General features: G+C 47.1%; 1 long non-coding RNA gene across 1 annotated transcript in view; it reads right to left on the minus strand.

Annotated features, from left to right (window-relative positions):
• The window catches only part of LOC141083406 (uncharacterized), an 87,669-nt gene that overhangs the window by 21,720 nt on the left and 42,546 nt on the right, over positions 1-23,403 (minus strand). The window lies entirely within an intron of this gene.

The raw sequence follows: 23,403 nt of genomic DNA on the forward strand, positions 1-23,403 counted from the left end.
CCTCTAGATCAGTGGTTCCAGTCCTCGCGGACCCCAACAGGTCATGTTTTCAGGATTTCCATAGTGTTACACATGTAAGAGAATTCCTGATATACTTCCATCACCTGTGACATGCTAAGGAAATCCTGAAAACATGACCTGTTGGAGTCCGCGAGGACTGGAGTTTGGGAATGGGAACCACTGCTCTAGATGCTGCAATCAAGAGTGATTGCGGAATTTAGAAGGTTGTGAAGGTAATGAGCCCCGGGGTCTACCTGGTACGGTGGTCTGTCAAGCCTTGCCACAATCAGGGTCTTATAGGAGTCCTGTTAGTGTGACATAGTGAACATTCTCATTCTATAAAATGTTAAAGTCCCATAAAATGATTAAAAAAAGTTGAGAAACAATAATATATATATATCCAGGTATGACTCAATGCCACACACATGGATCTGTGATTGCATGGCTCTCTACAATGTCAACAGGAATCTAAGAACCTTCCTCAGAAACAACATTGGAAGTCAACTCAAGACAACTAGCCCAGGTGGCCATCAAATGTGGCATATACCAAGGTGATGCACTGTCCCCACTGCTGTTCTGCATAGGATTCAACCCCCTCAGTCAGATAATTACAGAGTCTGACTATGGATACAAGTTTAAGAATGGAAGCACATCAGCCACCTCCTCTACATGGGTGACATCAAGCTGTATGCAAAAAACGAACGAGACATCAATTCACTGATCCACCTGACAAGGATCTAGAGCGTAGACATCGGGAAGTGTTATGAATGAGTCACCGGAGGAGGAAAAAAGGAAAAAACAAAAATACAAGCTAAGTCCAGAAAGCTGGAGAGGTTGGTAGCTAGCGGATTGCAGACCCCTGATCCTATTCACAACAACTAACAGTAGCCGTGGAGCGTTCCTACAGTGGTCCTAGATGCCTCGTCACAGCCGAACTAAATAAGCCTAAAGAAAGAAAGGGGAAATCTAAACTGCCCCAGAGCACACCCCAAAGCAATAGACAGCCCCCAACATGTATTGACGGTGAAAACAGATGAAAACACAAACACAGACAGAAAGACAGGCTGAGCAAACGATGGGGCCCAACTAACTAGAAAGGAAAGGACAGAAAAGATGCTGGCTGCAATCTGCAAAAACCCTACCAAAAATGTCCCAACAAGTCTGATAGGAAAAACATCCCTGAAGTCACTAGACTTCAAAATCCCTATATCAGCACTCCAATATATTCTGAAGACAGAGCAAAAGAGAATTAACCGATCAGGGACAAAAATGGAAATTCAGCAAAGCCCCAGCCGGGGCCGGCTGAACACAAAACTAAGCAAATCAGACAAAATCTCATGGAACAATAACAGAGCAAAAACTTAGCTTTAGAAGACAGGAACTGAACTGGAGGCCAGAGCTCAGAGCAGAGAAATCACCAGCAACCCTACAGGGCATCAGCTGCCTTATATCCACTCAGAGATTCCGGATGTCCAATCGCAATCCACCTGTTCAGGTGACAGGTTTCTCCCATCCAAATCAGTTTCACCACCTCCTTTCACCAGCAGAGGGAGTTCATCGGACATCAAAGGTGAACGAGAAAATGAGCTCATAACAGGGAAGTCCTTCGGACTGGAGAAGTGCGACCGGTTGGTAATAAAGAGAGGCAAGGTAGTCAAGACCGATGGAGTGGAATTACAGACATGCAACAAGTATCTCGGCATCCCACAGGGATACGGTAACCATGATGAGGAGGCAAGGAAAGCGGCAACATTCAAATACCATCAAAGGGTAAGACAGGTCCTGAAGAGCCACCTCAAGGGGAAGAATAAAATCCAAGCCATCAATACAAGTAGTAGAGCTTACATATGCCTTGTCAAACTTAATTTGACAGGTTCCCCACCCCCCTATCAAATTGATAGCAAAGTGACATCAAAGTGTGTAACCACGTCCTTCGTAGCAGTGTATCTGATGGATTCTCGATTTGATATGCTTTTGATATTCCTAGCATCGTATTTAGTTTTTATTTGAGACAGCGATTCTCACGTTATATCATATCGGTAAGATTCTCATTTGATATGAACATGATATGAGTTTGCTGCTGTTATCAGAGCAATGTATTTTGATTGATAGTGTGATTTTATATCATTGTATATGTAAGGGGGTGAAGCACAGAAAGAGCCAGGGGAGGGTTGCCTCCTCTGCTTCGTGCCCGGAACCATTGAGCAGCACAGCAGGTTCCCCGGGGGACAGAAAAGGAGCTGGGTACAGGAAGGAAGCCGAGCAGAGAGTGGGAAAAGTGCGTGCGCTTTCCTCAGTGCAGCCTGGGCAGCAGTCAGGAGAGGGCGCTGACGCAGACCGGGAGAGAGACAGAGCTCCCGTTCAGACGGCAAAGACCGGGGTACTGCACACAGAGACTGCAGTCCGTGAGTACGTGAGGCCGGAGACTGCAGTGACAGCACATGTGTGTCCTGATCCCCATGGAAAGACTGAGACCCGCACAGAGGCGGAAGCCTGTATTGAGACTGTAGCTCGTACAGAGACTGAGGCCAGTGCAGAGACCATGGCCCATGCTGAGACTGTGCCCTGTGTTGAGACTGTGCCCTGTGTTGAGACTGTGACCTGTCTAGAGATACTGACCCTGTGCGAAGCCCCGATGCCCACTGTGTTAGTGCAGAGCCCCTGATTCCTGTGGAGAGGCTTCACTGTAGTGTTGGAGAGAAGGACTCGGAGCAGAGGGGACCTCGTTTGTCTCGTACCCCTCTGACTCCCGCAGTAACCCCTCAGACCCTGGCTGGGGACTGTTAAAGACCACTGAGTGCAGAGAGACTTCAGACGACAAGCGCCGCTGGTGATTCGGCACCAACGTGGGAGAAGTGCGACCCTTCAATCAAGACCCCTTTCAGACTGATAAGTTCCTTCATAAGAATACTCCGTAGAATACTGTTTATGCCTTTTTGACTGCTTTCAGAAACTGTTTTCATATTACCAATACTTGCACTGTTATTTTGCCAGTGTTAATCCCTGTAAATAAACCTCCCCTTTAACTGTTGGTCCGTCTGTTCCATGGTGGCATACCTAACACCTGCACTTTATTACATATATTTCATGTATTTTATTTGATAGCCCAATTATCACATAGACCAAAAATGAGTCTGTGTTTCTGCAGCATTTTATAGGATTTTATCGCAGTTTTGTTTCTAAAGGAAAAGTGTTAGACATGTTCTGCAAACGTAATAGAGATGAATGGAATTCTCAGACTAAGGCTAATTTCACACGTAGTGGAACTCTCGCGGAAATTACAGCGAGAGTTCCGGAATTCCATTCCGCGGGAAAATCGCATTTTAAATTCCCGCGATTTTCCAGCGGAAAAACTAGCATTTTGCAAGCGTAATTAGCTTGCAAAATGCTAGCGTTTTCCAAGAGATCTGTAGCATCGCTTGGAGAACTGATTGACAGGTTGGTCACACTCGTCAAACATAGTGTTTGACGAGTGTGACCAACTTTTTACTGCTGAGGCCGCCTATGCAGCATCAGTAGTAAAAGATAACATGTAAAAAATAATAAAAAAATAAAAAATGGTGTTATTCTTACCTTCCGACGCCCCGCGCAGCCTTCCCGCCTCTCTCCACGCCCTCGTTCCCAGTAATCCTTTGCGAAAATGCCCGCGATGACGTCCGTTCTCGCGGGATCGCGACTTCTCGCGGTAATTCGCGATGACGTCGCGCGAATGACCGCGAGACTTCGCAATCCCACGAGAACGGACGTCATCGCGGGCATTTTCGCAAAGGATTACTGGGACCAGGAGCGTGGAGAGAGGCGAGAAGGCTGCGCGGGACGTCGGAAGGTGAGAATAACAATATTTTTATTTTAAATTCTATTTTTTACAGGGATATGGTACCCACAGCCCGGAGGACAGTCTCCTCTCCTCCGGACCGTGGGTACCATCCGCAAATGTTCTGCTTACTTTTCGCATGGTGTGCACAGCCACTTGTGGAAAGTAAGCAGAACAATGCATTCCTATGGGTGCGGGATCGCCGCGATTCCGCAAAATTAATGAGCATGCTGCGTTTTTTACCACGAAGCGATTCCGCCGCGGTAAAAACTGCAGCATTAGCACAGCATTGCGGAATCCCATAGGAATGCATGGGATGCTTATTTTTCGTGTTTTCGCGGCAAAATCACGCGGTTAAAACCGCAGCGGAAGCGCGAAAAAAACGCCACGTGTGAACTCAGACTAAGGCTGTTTTTGTAGCAGAACGACAAACAGATGCGGCTGTTTTGAGTTCTGGGACACAGAAATAAAACAAACAGTAGATGGGGACGCCCACGATCAGCTTATAAGGTTTTATAGTCAGAACTAATTGGAAATACAGAACACATGGCAGGACTAATTTAGCAATGTCATACACAACATGATTGAAAGGTGAACATTCAACATACACACGACAATATGTTATCTTCTAGGGGTGAAATGGGCATTAGGGAATTTAGCTAATTGCTAGCAGACAGTAGGTATGAAAGGAAATATGTTCTACCCGGATATCCTGAGGTCAGACATCCAGGTCAATGGAACTGACAAAGACTTCCACATTTTTGGTGAAAAAGATAACGAGTGTTCAAACGGATCTTTAAAGTTGTTAATTTCGATGACACAAAATCTGATATGATTCTATCATTTCTTTGCAAGTCAGGAGTAAAATCTTATTAAACGCCAGTCCGCGGGATAAATGATGCATCACATATAGTATATGCACATACAGTACTATATGTATCCTGGATTTGAGTGTTTTGATACCAATAAGATTCACAATTCTTGTTCAGGAATGTCACAAGATAATATGTGGGGAAGGTGACTTGACGGACGAACTTGACTGAAGGGAGAAGGGATGGTTTGTGCACTGTAGATGGACGTTTATAATAATTGAAGGGAAACAGCTGGGTGAAAGTGGAATAGGAGTGCAGTACCTAGATTTGACCACAAGATGGCAGGGGGGAGCGTGAGAACAGGACTTGTCTGCAGCTTAGGGCTACGAAACCGCTTAGTCATGGGGGGCGGGGAGATAGGAACCCAGGAGGGAAATTCCCAAGGAAGGGAATAAATAGGACAGGACAGGGTTCCAGGCTAGGACTAGTCCCGGGAAGAGCTCAGGAGGAAAAGACTCAGTACGAAGGACTGACAACGGTGGAGAGCTCGACCAGGGGACTGACAGGAAGAGACAGTCAGGGGGGTGGCCCCTGACACAAAGAACCGCAGGACAGACGAGGCCCCGGGGGTACCGATTGGACGACGACCTCGGACAGGTGAAGCGCTGGCGGTAGATAGGTCTAGGACAGCCCAGCGAAAGATCCACGAGGAACGTCACTGCGACAGAAGGAAGGTGAAGGTTCCCGAGCCTGAATATGGAGAGTTGTAAAGGAGCTGCAGTGTATGGCTACGGTCGTCAGGAGGACGGCCAATAAACTCGGACCTATTGCAACTAAAATCTGCCTTTGCGGGAGGGGGACTTGGTGTCCTATTATAAGGAGTACTGTCCCCGCGGCTATTATGCGGTAGCAGTGGTCGCCAAACCCGAAGGCCCCAAGCTCCCGTAAAAAGGACCCCCAGAGACACTCCCAGCATCCCAGGAGCTCCACGGCTGTGGAGTCCCTTGCTACTGGCGGGACGCCGGCTATCGGGAGATGGCCCGGACTACCAGGATTTCGATGCACCGTTGTGCAGGCCTAGAGGACAGTTTTGTGTTCCAGTGTAGGAAAATGTTTTTATATTTTTTGTTGTTTATTGTTTTCTCCTGACCTAGCGGGGATGCGGGGGAGAAAGTGCTAATGTTAAAGAAAGGGGGAGTATTCCTGTTCTGTTTTAAAATGTTGTGCTGAAAGGAAAAAACAAAACAAAAAAAAAACAACAAGAAAAAGGGGTTACTCCTGTTGAGTAACTCATACTGGTATTAAAGTAGAGGTAACGGTATGCTAACAAGTTGATTTAATGTGTAGTATGTATAAAAATGTGTAACAGGTCCCGGGTACAGGGTAGGATAAAAACACCGACCATGACTCTTTTTAATTTGATGGGCAAACAGACGAGAGAGTGAACAGGCAATGGTCCTTCAGTCAGGTCCCCGACACCACGGACACCCCAAAAGGATAGGCGGGCGCTAACGATGGCCTGGTAGGCAAAAGGCCTCGATCATGGCGTTCCGGACAGTTGAAGGTAACAGAAGGGGAGAGTAGTGGGAGGTACACGCCGTAGAGTAGTCCAGGTGGACCTCGCCAACCTGAAAGAAGTTGTCACGTGGCATGCGCGCCGGTGAATAGCAGTAGGCTGCTCGGAGCATGGTGCTCCCGGTTTGGTTCGGCCCCCACGTGTGGTGGGTTTTGGCCAACAACCGGTCCGACAACAGACAGTGCGCAAGCTTCAGGACGACGTAGATAGGGAGTACGATTGTTGGGGATGACAATAGGCAAAAGAAGGGGAGTGTGGGAAAGGTGACTTGATGGACGAACTTGACTGAAGGGAGAAGGGATGGTTTGTGCACTGTAGATGGACGTTTATAATAATAGAAGGGAAACAGCTGGGGGAAAGTGGAATAGGAGTGCAGTACCTAGATTTGACCACAAAATGGCAGGGGGGAGTGTGAGAACAGGACTTGTCAGCAGCTTAGGGCTACGAAACCGCTTAGTCATGGGGGGCGGGGAGATAGGAACCCAGGAGGGAAATTCCCGAGGAAGGGCATAAATAGGACAGGACAGGGTTCCAGGCTAGGACTAGTCCCGGGAAGAGCTCAGGAGGAGAAGACTCAGTACGAAGGACTGACAACGGTGGAGAGCTCGACCAGGGGACTGACAGGAAGAGACAGTCAGGGGGGTGGCCCCTGACACAAAGAACCGCAGGACAGACGAGGCCCCGGGGGTACCGATTGGACGACGACCTCGGACAGGTGAAGCGCTGGCAGTAGATAGGTCTAGGACAGCCCAGCGAAAGATCCACGAGGAACGTCACTGCGACAGAAGAAAGATGAAAGTACCCAGGCCTGAATACGGAGAGCTGTAAAGGCGCTGCGGTGTATGGCTATGGTCGTCAGGAGGACGGCCAATAAACTCGGACCTGTTACAACTAAAATCTGCCTCCGTCTCGTGTCTGTGTCGTCTGATCGCGGTAAGCAGTGGATCACCCCCCAGTCCGTGCCATTACTACAAATACTATCCATAGAAAAGCCATAGCTATCAAAAAATATGGCCTTCTTTTCATCGCAGAGTACAATCAATATCCAGTGGCGCCCGGCTTGACGCGCCTGGTCTCTATTCGCAATGTAAGCTACTGGTCTTTGATTTACTCGGTGTGCTGATAGCAAATCACACGGAAACACGCAGCCGAATAGGTGTTCTGTATAGTTATCCCCCTTCAGTACCGCGGTAAGTTGTAGACTGTCCATTATTAATTCATTCAAATCATACATTGATTGCAAAAACAAGCATATTTACCTATGGGGCGTCGGTAGCGCAAATCGGACTTCAGTACGCAGGTTATCTGTTTTAATGAGCGAGAGATGCCCGCCGGGTTCTTGATCAGGCGTTAAATCAACGCAAATAGAGTAAATCCGTCCATAAATTCTTCAAGATCTATTGCCATGGCACAATTAGCCTTTTGCTTACCAGATATATGGGTAAGTGCCATATACCGTATTTTTCGCTTTATAAGACGCTCCGGATTATAAGATGCACCACAAATTTTGAGGAGAAAAATAAGAAAAAAATATTTTTTAATAAAATGGTGGTGCCTCTTATAATCCTTGCATCTTATTACTTACCCGGGTTGGTGGCTGTGGTGTAGCGGAGTCCCAGGGTCGCTGCTGGAACAGGCAGGAGTGGGGTGATGTTGCAGGCCACATTCAGGGATGAGGGGGCTCCGATGTGCGCTGCTACTGCGGGGGTCTTGTGCTGCTGTAGGGTCTTGTGCTGCTGCAGGGTTTCTCCGTGTGCCCGGCGGTTGCTGGCCATTGCTGCTGATGCCTCCGGTGCCCAGCGGTGCTGCTTGTGTGTCCGGCGCTGCCCCGGGGCTCTGCCAACATTATGCGGCAGGCCAGAGCCCTGGCATTTTCATGGTTCTCTGTATGTGCGGTGGATCTGGTAAAAAATGGCCGCCGGCGCATGCGCAGATGTGATCTCAGGACCAAGATCTCGAGAGATGAGATCTCAGCGCTGAAATCTCATCTCTCGAGATCCGCGGCCATTTTTTACCGGAACCACTGCACATACAGGGAACCGTGGAAATGCCGGGGCTCTGGCCTGCCGCAAAATGTCGGCAGAGCCCCGAGGCAGCGCCGGACACACACGCAGCACCGCTGGGCACCGGAGGCACCCGCAGCACCAGCCAGCAACCGCTGAACATCCGGACACCCCCTGTTCGCGGCCTATGGTAAGGCATGTTCTACTTGTAAGAAGCACCCCCATTTTCACCCCAAATTTGGGGGAAAAAAGTGCGTCTTACAAAGCGGAAAATACGGTGCTTTCTGATCGCTAAATCAACATTAAAATTAGGATTATAAGGCCGCGCAAGAATCTGTTGCCCGTCCAGATATAATACCGCATGACTCATATTGTAGTGATAGAACAGCAAAGGGTTTTTAGCATAAGATCCGCTAAATGCTTCATTATCTACAAAGCCCAATATAACCGTTTTAGGTATCTGTCCTAGGAAGAGGTTATCGTGGTTCGTGATCCGTGTTCCGGCAGCGATGCTTTACACTTTCGTGCATGTTCGGTCAATAGCATACTGTGGCCTATTCGGACTGCTGGAGATACCTGTACTCTCCGCTGGTGAGATTTGCACTTTCAGCAGTTCAACTTCAGCCGACATGAGACAGAAAGCATCCTTATTTCTCATTAACTTAACCTTAAAGGGAATCTGTCACTGGATGTTGCAGGCCTATGTAAATGGCCTGGGTCTGGTCCGATGGGCGGTGTTTCTCCTTTTTTCTCCACCCCATCCGTGGCCCCCCGCCCGCGATCTTCTCCGGTATTAGAGAAGTTCTTCTCCATAGTTTGCTTTGCCCAACTGCGAGCAAAGCCGATAATCATTACTGCTCATGCGCCGATACACTATGTCCCGGAAGTAAACACCGCCCATCGGACCGGACCCAGGCCATTTACATAGGTCTGCAACATCCGGTGACAGATTCCCTTTAAGGTCAAGACCATGCAATATTAGCTTTGGTTGATTAAATATATCACCAAAAATGGGGCAGATCTGACAAAGGACACTACAGTGTTTGAAACGCGTTGCTGCAGTCTATTTCTTCAATGTTCTCTTCAAGAAGTCTGTGCTTCAACATGCTACACACAGGGTGAGCTGGTTTTTCCATTCTTTGTCCATGTCTAGCTCAAAACTTGGGGATTGCCTGTGTGGGAGGTCTCCATGCTACTGGTAGCACAAAGACTTTGGAAAAACGCTATGTCTCCCCACCTCCCCAAAAGAAATTCAACTAAATCTTCACACCCAAATCCAAATGACCCCCTCACTTCTGAGCTACACAGTATGCCTAAACTGTGATCAGCGTCCATATGATAGGTATTACTGTAGCGAGGAGAGCCCACTTAATGTATGGGGTATTTGTCTCGATAAGCGCAAGCTGGGCACTACAATGTGTGGGCACTACAATGTGTGGGCACTACAATGGCATAGTTACAATTCTCTCTCTACAACATCAGCTCGTGCTTATTTCTGGAAAACACCCGAGAAGTCAAAATAGTCGTTGCACCCGTAGATGAATTCTCAGAGGGGTGTAATTTCCAATATGGTGTCACTTCAAGGGGGTTTCTCCAGCTCTGGCATGTTGGGGATCTGCAAATGGAGCCTGCAAGCTATTCCTGGAAAACATACTCTTCAAATAGCGCTCTATCCTACTAAGCTGTGCCGTGTGGCCAGTCGGTACCGTACAGCCACAGGTATTGCCATATTTGACAGAAATTGCGAAACAAATTAAAGGGTCCATTTTTATTTTTTACCACTTGTGAAATTAAAAAATCTGGGGATAACAGTTTTAGTAGTAAAAATTTTACTTTTATTTCTTGGCTGCCCAATGGAAAAAAAGTTTTTGTGACACAAATGAGGTGTCAATATGATTACTGCACCCCTAGATGAATTCATATAGGGGTGTAGTTGGTGAAATGGGGTCACTTTTGGGGGGTCTCTGCTGTTCTGGCACCTCAGGGGCTCTGCCAATGTGACACTGCAACCGCAAACCATTCCAGCAAAATATGAACTCCAATATGGCGCCTCTTCCCTTAGGCTGTGTGCACACGCTGCGGATTCCGCTGCGTTTCCGCAGCGGTTTTGGCCGCTGCGGACACGCAGCAGTTTTAGCTGCGGTGTACAGTACCATTCATTTGAATGGAAAAACAAAAAACGCTGTGCCGACGCTGCGGAAAAAAACGTGCGGATTTGCTGCGGTTTTGAATCCGCAGAAAGAATTGCATGTCAATTCTTTCTGCGGAAACCGCTGCGGGTTCCTATCTCCACCATTGTGGAGATAGTGAATCCGCAGGACCAAACCGCAGGCAAAGCCGCAGATAATCCGCAGGTCTTTGGACCTGCGGATTATCTGCGGTTTTTGCAAAATCCGTGCGGATTAATCCGCAGCGGAATCCGCAGCGTGTGCACACAGCCTTATGCAGCACGGTGGCTCAGTGGTTAGCGCTGCAGCCTTGCAGCGCTGGAGTCCTGGGTTCGAATCCCACCAAGGACAACATCTGCAAGGAGTTTGTATGTTCTCCCCGTGTTTGCGTGGGTTTCCTCCGGGCACTCCGGTTTCCTCCCACACTCCAAAGACATACTGATAGGGAATTTAGATTGTGAGCCCCATCGGGGACAGTGATGAAATGTGTAAACTGTGCAAACTGTAAAGCGCTGCGGAATATGTTAGCGCTATATAAAGATTATTATTATGAGCTTTACACTGTGCCTCAAAAGTAGTTTCTGACCACATATTGGGGATTTGCCATACTCAGTAGAAATTGTATTACAAATTGTGGGATCTAATTTCTCCTGTTCCCCCCCCCCCCATGATAATGAAAAATTGGGGGCAAAAGCAACATTTTAGTGGAATCTTTTTTTTACATTTTTATGGCCAATTCTGTAAAGCTCTTTTGGGATAAGATGCTCACCACACCCTTAGATGAATTGCTTGAGGGGTGTAGTTTGCAAACTTTGGTCTCTTTTTGAGGGTTTACGCTATTTTGGCACCTCATTGGCTCTTTGAATGTGATATTGGGACATATTAAAGTCAAATTGGTGCTCCAAATTTAATTGAAAAATTGCTGCAAATTTTTTTAATCCTAACATCCTAAAAAAAAGAAGACATTTCAGAAATTATACTGACGTAAAATATAAAGATGGTAAATCTTTTTTTTATTAATTATTTTAAGGACATAAAAACAGTTTGAAAATTACCCATTTTTCAAAAATTTCATCAAATTTCCAATAGTTTCAAAAATAAACTCAAATTTTGTGAGCCTAAATTGAACACTAGCATAAAGTACAATGTGTCAGGAAAAATCGTTCTCAGAATGGCTGGCATTGGAAGAAAGTATTCCAAAGTTATTAGCACATTTTTTTGACCTGGCCACGAGAGTGAAAACTGGCTTCAGTAGGATGAGACATGACAACCTAAGAGATTCTACAGTGGAAGATGAGATTCCCCAGCAGTGTGCATCATTTCTGATTAGAGACTGCCACCTACTGCTCAGACAGAACTCTGCAGAACAAGAAGAAAGAGCACCGGATCAGATGACTTCTGTGACGCAACTCTCCTCTATAAAAGACAAGACAGGAAGGAGTTTTGTGCCAATTAGTGAGACCAGCAGGACGTGCACTGATAGGGACGCCATGGCCGTGTCATTAAGTATGAGCCCGTTAGCGTTTCATGCCAGTGAATGGAACCCTATCGACCACGGTTAAGACCCGTGAGCCGGGCTACGCCTGTCAAGACCTGAGGCCTAGCTCTGCACCGATCAAGATACACGAACCAAACTACACCTGTTACGACCTGAGGCCTAGCCCTGTGCCGGTCAAGATCTGTGACCCAGACTACACCTATCAAGTTGACCTGAGGCCCAGCCCTCATCTCTCCTGGTCTGCCAAACGACCATCGCAGGTCACACTCAAGACCAAGTGTGTAAGAGAATGGTCAGCTATAATATACTGAGCTGCCATGATCAACCAGGCAGCCATCTTGTGAAAGTTAGGAAACAGATTCAACTCTTACAATAGAACTAATACGATGTACTTTGGAAAGCAGATGGAGGATGTAAAATGAGATCATGCTCATTAACAAATTTAGCAGATGTGCATACAGGTAAATTGGATCAGCCTCAGGGCAATGAGAAAATAGAACCAACGAATATATGGTAAATATGTGTATTTATGATAGCGTTAGTAGTAAATGTATGAATTTATGGGTTTAGTCTAAGAGCAGTAATAAGATTAATGACAGTAGTTAGAGATAATATTGGATTTATGTGTTTTTAATGTGGTTTGGTGAAGAGTTAATTAATGATGTAATGTTGTGTTACTTCTTCCTTTGTCCAAAAAGATATGATGTAACCGTATACGCCCTTTTGCTATAATATGTATACAGCTTTCTTTGTGTGCATAATGTATAAAAAACCCCTGTTACTGTTGCTCGGGGCCATTCCACCGCCATTATGCCGCTGTGCCACACCATGGCCAGGGCTGGGGCCTTTTCATCGCCAGACTTCTCAGCGATTCTTCGCCTGTCTTGAACTCTGTTTTGTGCCTGCATGCTTCAACTTCACTGACTAATCCGCACCGGTTTTGCCGTGTATCTCTTAATAAGCTTCGACCTCAGCTTGATAAGAGGATTGTCTATGACCTTTTTCCCGGCTCTTCCAGCTCTCAGTCGGACTTTTTCTTACAAAGTGCGGACTCCAATCCAGAAGTGGACGTCCACTGCAGTGATTGAGAAACACGAAGGAGCCATGACGTCCCTTCCGACACTGATATATAGTACAGGAGTCAATCGGGGGTGGTGCAACAGACGGGGTGGGGACCGTCCAGAGTGCGAGAGATACAGAGAGCATTGATTGACTTAGTCAAAATGACTTGCGGCCTAGTGGGAAGAACCGGAGACCCCCACTAGGGCCTACTATGTAAAGGGGATCGTTATAGTGGTACCCTTAGGACTGTGGACAATGCTCTCATAAGAAACGGAATATACAGTTGTGTGAAAAAGTGTTCGCCCCCTTCCTGATTTCCTATTCTTTTGCTCTTAAATTTTTCCGATCTCCAAACAAATTTACATATTACACAAAGATAACACAAGTAATCACAAAATGCAGTTGATAAATCAAGGTCTCTTTATTGTTAAGGGAAAAAGAAGTCCAAACCTACAGGGCCCTGTGCGAAAAAGTGATTGCCACTAAGGCTAATAACTGCTTGGGCCAAGTGTTTGCGATAATTTGCAATAAGTCTTTTACAATGCTCATAGAAGCAGGTGTGTAATGTGTGATCCCCTGCTCCATTCACTTCTATGGGTTCAATGATGTAATGTGTGACTCTGCTCCATCCATTCTAAGGGAGCAATGATGTAATATGTGACATCGCTCCGTCCATCTCTATGGGATGAGTGGTATAATGTGTGACCCCCACTCCGTCCACCTCTATGGGATCAGTGGTGTAATGCGTGACCCAGCTCCATTCACTTCAATGGGTTTAATGATGTAATGTGTGACTCCGCTCCATCCTGTCATGATCTGACAGTTTTAAATTGCACTGGGTGAACTTTTTTTACTTTGGAAAGTTCCAAGGTGTCTTGACTGTCCCCGGTGGTGGTTAGTGGTATTGCACTTTAGGTTTTTGTGCACTTAATTATGGATCAGGTGTGACACCCTATAAAGGTGTGCTAGGGGTGTGCAATCACTGCCTGTGATATTGTGAGTTTGTTTTCACTTTGAGTTTGAGAGCCTGGAGGAAGGATGGAGCTGGTGAGGAGTCCTGCGCAGCTTAGCCAGGGGGGACGTGTTTCAGCTATGGTGTCTGGACGAAGGGCTGGCATGGCGTGGTGGAGTCGCAGTGATGGTGTCAGCGGGAAGTGTCTGCATGGTCTGGTGGAGTGGCTACTATGGAGAGTGGCACTCACCATGTGGGACTTGGCTGCTGAGCTGGGCTCAAGCATGCTTGACTTCGTGGCAGCAGCTGAACTCATCCTTGGGACTCTGTTATTAAGCTGCAGCAACTGGTGGTGGACTCTGCTCCTAGGCAGCACTATGGTGCAGGATCCTGTTATGGTGATGGATCCGGGTGGAGGAGAAGACGTACGCAGGTGGAGGGCTCTGTTGCAGGAGCATAAGCACAGAGCATAAAGCTAAGTGGTGTCCCCCTGTATTGTCTCTTTCCCTCATGTGTGTTATTAGTGCAGTGGTGGGATTAGTTTCCGCACCGACCTATTCCCTAGTGAGGGTTTAGGGTCAGGGCGAGCTAGGGCGTTGAGGTACGCGTGCGGCGCCCGGTGCGAAACCGGCATAGGGAACGTTAGGAGTGCAGGGACGCTGGCTCAGGGGAGCTCAGGAGGTCTCCAATTCCCTTTTCCCTATCGCAGGGCCCACCACTGTTAATGTTTCCCAGGTCCCCCTTATTATTTAAATTCGCCGTACTGGAGGCGGGGTTTCCAGAATGTTTATTAACGTGTAATACCTAAATTCGCCAGGTGGAGGCGGCGTATCCACCTGCACGTTTTATTATTTAAATGCGCCCCACTGGAGGCGGTGTATCCAGGGTCACGTGTGTTGGGTTCGCCTTGCGGTAACCGCTGTGTCCAGACACACGTGACCATGACATTATCACAGGCCCTTACTTTTTTTCTGGTGCGCTTTGGCCATGTGGAGACCTGTGGTAATTGCTGCCGGGCCTCACTGAGGGCAGTGGGGAGCGGCAAGGTGTGTTTAAGCCGCTGCAGCAGCAGTTATCAGGGTCTGGGGCCTCTGCTCAGATAACCAGAGAAACAAAAATGGCGGCTGCGGTCTGGCAAAAGCCCCTAGAGTCGCTGCTGGGGAGCGGTACTTGCTCATGCACGGGGAGGTACCCAGGCAGGTGGGAGGAATGGTGCCCCACGGCGCTGCCTGGTATTCCCCGAGGTGAAGTGGTACGTCCCTGTGGTGAGCAGACTAGGTGTATAGTCGCTGCTGGGGAGCGGGACTTGCTCTTACAGGGGACGCACCCAGGCAGGTGGGAGGAATGGTGCCCCACGGAGCTGCCTGGTATTCCCCGAGGTGAAGGGGTACGTCCCTGTAGGGAGCAGATTGGTGTATAGTCCGCGGGGCTCATGCCAAATCTTCGATGCCGCTCCTCCTGGTCGTGTGGAGGCGACCAGCGAGTGTATATATTTTCCTCCATATTCCTGCGGCTATGGTACTAAAACCCCCTAGAGTCGCTGCTGGGGAGCAGGACTGGTTCATGCAGGCGGGCGCACCCAGGCAGGTGGGAGGAATGGTTCCCCTGGAGCTGCCTGGTATTCCCCGAGGTGAAGGGGTACGCCCCTGTGGTGAACTGACTGGTGTGATAGTCCGCGGGGTTTACGCCAAATCTTCTATACCATCGAAGAAGCCGCCCTCCTGGTTGTGTGGAGGCGACCAGCGAGAGTATATTTCCTCCATTTCCCGGTCCCCTTCTCCTCCTGGTGTGTGCAGCAGGTGTGCTGCGGGGGAGTAGGGACAAATCTCTACCCTCGCCATTAACCAACCCTGGAGGCGCAGTCCTCATGGTGAAAGGGTTGGAGGGTGGTGTCCCTTGGTGAATAATGGGGGTGTGAGTGCGGTGACTCAGGGGGACGCCTCTGTCAAGTCCAGAGTGAGTTCACCAAGTTATGACAAATGTATGTGTGCAATAAACGTTCAGGTCCGGACCTGTGTGTGAACGAGCATGTAGAAGACGTACGCAGGTGGAGGGCTCTGTTGCAGGAGCATAAGCACAGAGCATAAAGCTAAGTGGTGTCCCCCTGTATTGTCTCTTTCCCTCATTTGTGTTATTAGTGCAGTGGTGGGATTAGTTTCCGCACCGACCTATTCCCTAGTGAGGGTTTAGGGTCAGGGAGAGCTAGGGCGTTGAGGTACGCGTGCGGCGCCCGGTGCGAAACCGGCATAGGGAACGTTAGGAGTGCAGGGACGCTGGCTCAGGGGAGCTCAGGAGGTCTCCAATTCCCTTTTCCCTATCGCAGGGCCCACCACTGTTAATGTTTCCCAGGTCCCCCTTATTATTTAAATTCGCCGTACTGGAGGCGGGGTTTCCAGAATGTTTATTAACGTGTAATACCTAAATTCGCCAGGTGGAGGCGGCGTATCCACCTGCACGTTTTATTATTTAAATGCGCCCCACTGGAGGCGGTGTATCCAGGGTCACGTGTGTTGGGTTCGCCTTGCGGTAACCGCTGCGTCCAGAGACACGTGACCATGACACATCCATTCTATGGGAGCAGTGGTGTAATACGTGACCTCGCTCCGTCCACCACTATGGGATCGGTGGTGTAATGTGTGATACTGCTTCGTCCACTTCTATGGTAGCAGTGGGGTAATGTGTGACCCCGCTCCGTCCACTTCTAAGAGAGTAGTAATTTAGTAGACAGAGCGGGGTCAGACATTACATACATTAGATACTGCGTATCTAATCCCATCCTGTGTGATACACTCCGCTGAGCCAAATATCTAATCCTTTCATGTGATACACAACTCTGAGTCTTGTATCTAATCCTGGTACGTTACTCTAAGTGTATCTAATCGTGCACGTATCTAATCTCACCCAGCTGATGATACAGCGAGCAGCACTAAGAGAATCATCGCTGCTGGCTGTCCTCGGTGACATTCTCAACTTGTCATTATCACTTTGCAATCACCAACACAATGGCTCCTCGCTGGGATCCTACACTTCATCCTGTTATCCTTTTATAAACACCCAGAATGGGCGGGGAGCACTGACATCACACACATGTGACCAGACCCAGCCCACATTTACTGCAGCTGTAAAGTGAGCTAGTTGTACACTTGGTTTTCATGGCAAATTTCAGCAGCTGCTCCCCCTAGTGATTAAAAAATGGAAATACCAAACCTTTTAAAATTATTTTTCATATTTTACTTAATGAAATAATAATATTTTTCTAATAAATTAAAGTATTAATACTTTATATTTTTTCAGTCGCTGATTTTTTTTTTATCTGGCACCTTTACTTTAAGGCAAAGTAAAGGATCAACCAATGGGCCTATAATAATCACCAAAAGCTGTATTCAGCTGTGTCTATCCTTTCTGAGTGAGAACATGGCTATATGGCTTTTATGTGTGTCAGATCTTGTATTTTGAGGCAATCACCCCGAAACACTGTGTCTGTAAACTGAGATCCTGATTTGGTTATTACAAGGCTTGTTGAAGGATCGATATTGACTTTTAGGATCTCTGCTTCCAATAGGTGGCGCTAGAGTTCCAGTCCTCTTCCTCTGTGAAGAGACAATATGCATATTTAATTTCCCAGCATGGCCTATAAGTCTCCTCACTCTGACATGCCAGGCTTGGCATGTCATTTTCCACAATGAGAAACGTTCCCCCTTAAACCCCAGGACTAAACTCACAAATTGCATCTCTCACTCTCTTTCTCTCTCCATTACCGTTTTCTCTCTCTTTTTTAAAAAATTTATTTTGAAACCAGAACTGTAGACAGCAGTGTCTGTAGATATAGACCATGTCCACTAGGTGTCAGTATTGGAATCAGTCATGCTCCTCACATAGGAGTTTCTCATGCATAGTCTTCACTGAAGTTTTTGAAAACTTTTTAAAAATAAGTCATTTTATTGATTAAATCTTACACTCAAAACTGCAGGTTGCATCACTCAGAATTTGCAATGTCTGGGAATGACTTGTTCTGGCAACCAAGAGGAAATGCCTTTATAGTGGTGGTCCTGCTGTGCCCCAATTCCATCGGAGCCAGCTTTAATGCTTGTTATTTAGACATCATTCACTAGCTCTTTTCCTCCAGGAAATGCTAGTTTTCACACAAGAACTTCCAGTCACTTCCAAAACCCTTTGCGATAACTCCCTTTCACTTACAAAAGATGTAAATGTCCCTCTTGTTTTAGACTATGGGGCTTCCTGTGATAGTGTCCCCTACTTCTGCCTCCATTGCCCCTCGTAAAAGTCAAAGTAGCCACCCTCGTGGAAGAGCGTTGTCTCGGCTTCCATATATCACTTGCGTCTCACCTGTTGTTTTATAGCTTCGTAGTGATCCTTGATGCTCCTCGGAGGCGGGGCTTACATTCTTCAAGCCTTGTATTATAAATATCGAACTTATGAGACAGCTTGAAACAAAGAGGCAGAGATTTGCTCATCTTCTTGACCACTGTAACACGTTGTGCCGCAACACTGACGGAAGGGGCTAATAGACAGTTGGCGCATGGAGTCAAGGTTTACTAAGAAGTGTCCTTCAATAAAGCATTGATGATCACGTTGCCTGGATGGCCTCATTTACTGGGGTCTCATTACTGGTTGTGAGGCTAGAAGGCCGTTTCCATTGTCGAGAAGGTCGTTCAGTCTTGAATCATAGTACACTGGGCGGAAGTGTAATAAGAGAGGTCTAATCGGAAGGGGCAGATAGAGACAGGACTAGTGGGTAGTGACCCTCTCGTGAATGCATTACTACTTGTATCTTAAAGTTCATTATTAATTTGGACAAGTTGACAAGTTTTGAGATGCAGTTTGTTACAGAATGGTAAACGTGGTAGTCTGGCCGGTGGAGCTGGTTGGCGAAGAGCGTCCGCGAAGCAACGTAAAACACAAGCTGTCCGTAACAAGAGCAAAAATATCACTGCAAGCGAGATAGTCAAAATATGGGTTGAGGTCAAATCATTAGGGAACTATAAAGCAGGAAAAAGGCTGACAGAATATGTGAAACAGGTATAGAAGAACTAGAACTGGCATTCAAGTGAGTATTTTGACCATATCATCATTTTTCTGCAGATTTTCCACCTCCAAGCTTGAAGGCTTATTACATGCAGTAGATCAGGTGATGTGTATTTGTGTAATGAGGAAGGGTGTGTATAAGAAATATTAGGACAAATGTACACCCACAATATTACACACTGAAGAATTGCTGTTGCATAGTTACAATGGGAAAAAAAAGTATTTAGTCAGCCACCAATTGTGTAAGCTCTCCCACTCAAAAAGATGAGAGAGGCCTGTAATTGATATCATAGGTAGACCACAACTATGAGAGTCAAAATGAGAAAACAAATCCAGAAAATCACCTTGTCTGATTTGGCAAGATTTATTTTGCAAATTATAATGGAAAATAAGTATTTGGTCACCTAAAAACATACAAGATTTCTGGCTCTCACAGACCTGTAACTTCTCCTTTAAGAGGCTCCTCTGTCCTCCACTCATTACCTGTAGTAATGGCACCTGTTTGTACTTGTTATCACTATAAACGACACCTGTCCACAACCTCAAACAGTCACACTCCAAACTCCACTATGGTGAAGACCAAAGAGCTATCGAAGGACACCAGAAACAAAATTGTAGCCCTGCACCAGGCTGGGAAGACTGAATCTGCAATAGGCAAGCAGCTTGGTGTGATGAAATCAACTGTGGGAGCAATAATAAGAAAATGGAAGACATACAAGACCACTGATAATCTCCCTCGATCTGGGGCTCCACACAAGATCTTACCCTGTGGGGTCAAAATGATCACAAGAACGGTGAGCAAAAATCCCTAAACTACACAGGTGGACCTAATGAATGACCTGCATAGAGCTGGGACCACCGTAAGAAAGGCTATCATCAGTAACACACTACGCCGCCAGGACTCAGATCCTGCAGTGCCAGACGCTTCCCCCTGCTTAAGCCAGTATATGTCCGGGCCTGTCTGAAGTTTACTAGAGAGCATTTGGATTATCCAGAAGAGTATTGGGAGAATGTTATATGGTCTGATGAAACCAAAGTAGAACTGTTTGATGGAAACAATACTGTTGTGAATGGGTCACCGAGGAGGAAAACAAGACCAAGCTAAGTCACAGAAAACCAGAGAGGTTGGTAACTACGCGGATTGCAGACCCCTGATCCTAACCACAGAAAGCCAGAGAGGTTGGTAACTACGTGGATTGCAGACCCCTGATCCTAACCACACAACGAACAGCAGCCGGGGAGCATACCTACGATGATTCTAGACGCCTCGTCACAGCCGGAGGACTAAATAAGCCTAAAGCAAGAAAAGGGGAAATCTAAACTGCCCCAGAGCAGACCCCAAAGGAATAGACAGCCCCCACACATGTATTGACGGTGAGACAAGATGAAAGCACAAACACAGGTAGGAAAATAGGCTGAGCAAACGATGGGGCCCACACTAACTAGAAAGGACAGGAAAGGAAAGATACTGTCTGCAATCACGCAAAAAAAACCCTGCAAAAATGTCCAACACTTCTGATAGCAAAAAATACCCTGAAGTCACTAGACTTCTCCCACTATATCAGCACTCTGGCATATTCTGAGAACAGAGCAAAATGAGGCCAATCTAATAAGGGACAAAAAGCAAACTAGCACATACAATGACATAAGAGTGGAAATTCAGCACAGCCCCAGCCGGGGCTGGCTGACCGCACAAAAAACGGAATAGACCAAACCAAATCAAATGAGAACATAAGCAGAGAACAACTTAGCTTGAGAAGGCAGGAACTGAGCTGGAAACTAAGACCTCAGGAGGCAGGAAGAAATCACCAGCATGGGAACAGGGAGCCGGCTGTCTTAAATCCATTCTGAGAATCTAGATGTCCAATCCTCTTCCTCATTATCAGGTGGCAGGTCTCTGTTAATTAGATCAGCTTCACTACCTTCTGCCACCACCAGAGGGAGACCGGAAAGAGAACTCACAACTCCTCTGTCAGCACAACCAGCTCCCTCACCAGAAACCAGAGGCAGATCAGAAAATGAGTTTACAACACAATACGCGTCGTGTTTGGAGGAGACAGACTGCTGCGTTGCATCCAAAGAACACCATACCTACTATGAAGCATGGGGGTGGCAACATCATACTTTGGGCTGTTTCTCTGCAAAGGGACCAGGACGACTGATCCATGTACATGAAAGATTGAATGGGGCCATATATCATGAGATTTTGAGTGTAAATCTTCTTCCATCAGCAAGGGCATTGAAGATGAAATGTGGATGGGTCTTTCAGCATGATAATGATCCCAAGCACACTAACGTCTCCAGTTCTCAACCCCATAGAAATCCTTTGGAGGGATTTGAAAGTCCATGTTGCCCAGCGACAGGCCCAAAACATCACTGCTCTAGAGGAGATCTGCATGGAGGAATGGGCCAACATACCACCAACAGTGTGTGCCAACCTTGTGAAGACTTACAGAAAACGTTTGACCTCTGTCATTGCCAACAAAGGATATATAACAAAATGCTGAGATGAATTTTTGTTAATGACCAAATACTTATTTTCCACCTTAATTTGCAAAATAATTTTCTGGATTTGTTTTCTCATTATGACTCTCATAGTTGTGGTCTACCTATGATGTCAATTACAGGCCTCTCATCTTTTTAAGTGCAATAGCTTGCATAATTGGTGGCTGGCTAAATACTTTTTTCCCCACTGTATATTGAACCGGGATGTCACTTAAAGGGGGTGGAGAGAGAGATGCTATATTTTGCAACCCCTTATATTCCCCCTTCCTTTTAACATGGTTATCACCAGCAATGAAATTTTTTAATATATACATTCAATACTCCATGCAGGGAGGGACACGGTAAAAACAGAGGTAGAACTGTTTTGACTCAATATGAGCCGAATCTGTAATTCCCTAGGGGAAGGAGTCCCCCTTCCTTTGAATATGGTACTACAGTACCCATAGCCCTGTGACGCAAAACAGTCCTTCCAGCAAATGTCCTGTGCAACGAGCACAACTGTGTGCAACAGAAAGTTTTTCTTTCCAATTCAACGGCACGCGTCCCGTGCCGCGTTGTCCCCTTTAGGACTCCATGCCCGGTTTCGGGCTGACACTTCTGCAGCCGCAGGCATCGCTGTTTGCCAGGAGGTGGCAGAGGTAGTATGGGCAGAAGAGGCATAGAACACTGAACGTTCCCGACCCAGGGCCGCATGCAGTTCTTTTTCCTCCTACGTACACAGGGTTACTGCCACCGCTAATAACCCCTGTGACAGCCCTCTTTGTAAATGGAGACCCAGTCCCCTTCCACTAGGGATTTCCCAAATTTCACAGAGGCAGCATTTACATATAATTTGTCATTTGTCCCAACTTCCCTTATGAAGCCGTACCCTTGGTCGACTTGGTGTGAACCAACTGTCCACGAGAGCGGCGCTCTACCATAGCACCTTCTCCATATTGCCGCAGCTGGGCCCAAATTTCCTTCTCCTTCTGTTTCTTCTTTTATATAATGTCCACAATCCAGGCAGACTGCCCGGAGGTTGGGAAAGGGCCCTCTGCTGAGTGATGGAAGTGCGATTCCCCAGGGACATGGCCTTGCTGACAGTGGGCCCATCCTCCGCGGTATGGGGTCGAGACGCAGGCCACTCATCAGGGGCGAGTGATCGGGCAACAGCTCCCGCAGCGGCGGTGTCATGGTTTGGACAGTGTTCTTGCCCTGCACTCACAGGGTTAAGTGTACGTGGCCTCTTTCTGGATCTGGGAGGGGTATTTATACTCACTCTTTACCAGGGTTCTCAGTCAGCTATACTGTTGTTCTGATTGTGTGTCTGACCCCCCTGGTGTGCGTGTGACCCGGTCTGTCTCCTCACTCTGTACTCCATCTCTCATTTTGGTATTATGGTCTTTTCCCGTTCTGACCTCCTGGCTTGGCTATCGTTACTCCGTTACAGTTTTTCCCTATTGTACCGTCTATTGCCCATTCTGGTTTTCTGATCTATTGCTACGTTCTGACTATCCATTCTGCCTAACCCTTTGGTACTGTTGTGCTATCTTGTGCTTTGACCCTGACTTGATCTGGTTTCTGTCTCTGTCTATGCCCCTTGGTAACATTGTCCTGTAGTTACCTTTCTAGGAGTTTTCCTCAGCTCCTAGCTCTCTGGAGTTTAGACCACGCCCTTAGCAGTCACATGCTTCAGGTCCTGTGAGCCTGGAGCATGCATCGTCACCACTGCTGCCCCATTCCACAGGTATCTTTGTGCACAGGTTTGTACTCAGGACACGCGCACTGGCTCAGTGTGCAGGTGCAGTACGGTGTTCCTGACATTAAAGCTAACCTAAACATTTAAACGAGGTTTGCACTTTTTTCTTGAATCATGGATCTGCTGCATGCTCTCTCTGAGCAAGTGAATAGCCTCACTCAAATGATGCAAAACCTGTCTTTGGAGCAGCGAACCCTGGCTCAGTTGCAGCAACAGGTTCAGAGGGAGG

The sequence above is a fragment of the Dendrobates tinctorius genome, unplaced genomic scaffold, assembly GCF_039654945.1.
Source record: "Dendrobates tinctorius isolate UK_male_01 unplaced genomic scaffold, ASM3965494v1 ptg000020l, whole genome shotgun sequence".
NCBI lineage: Eukaryota > Metazoa > Chordata > Amphibia > Anura > Dendrobatidae > Dendrobates > Dendrobates tinctorius.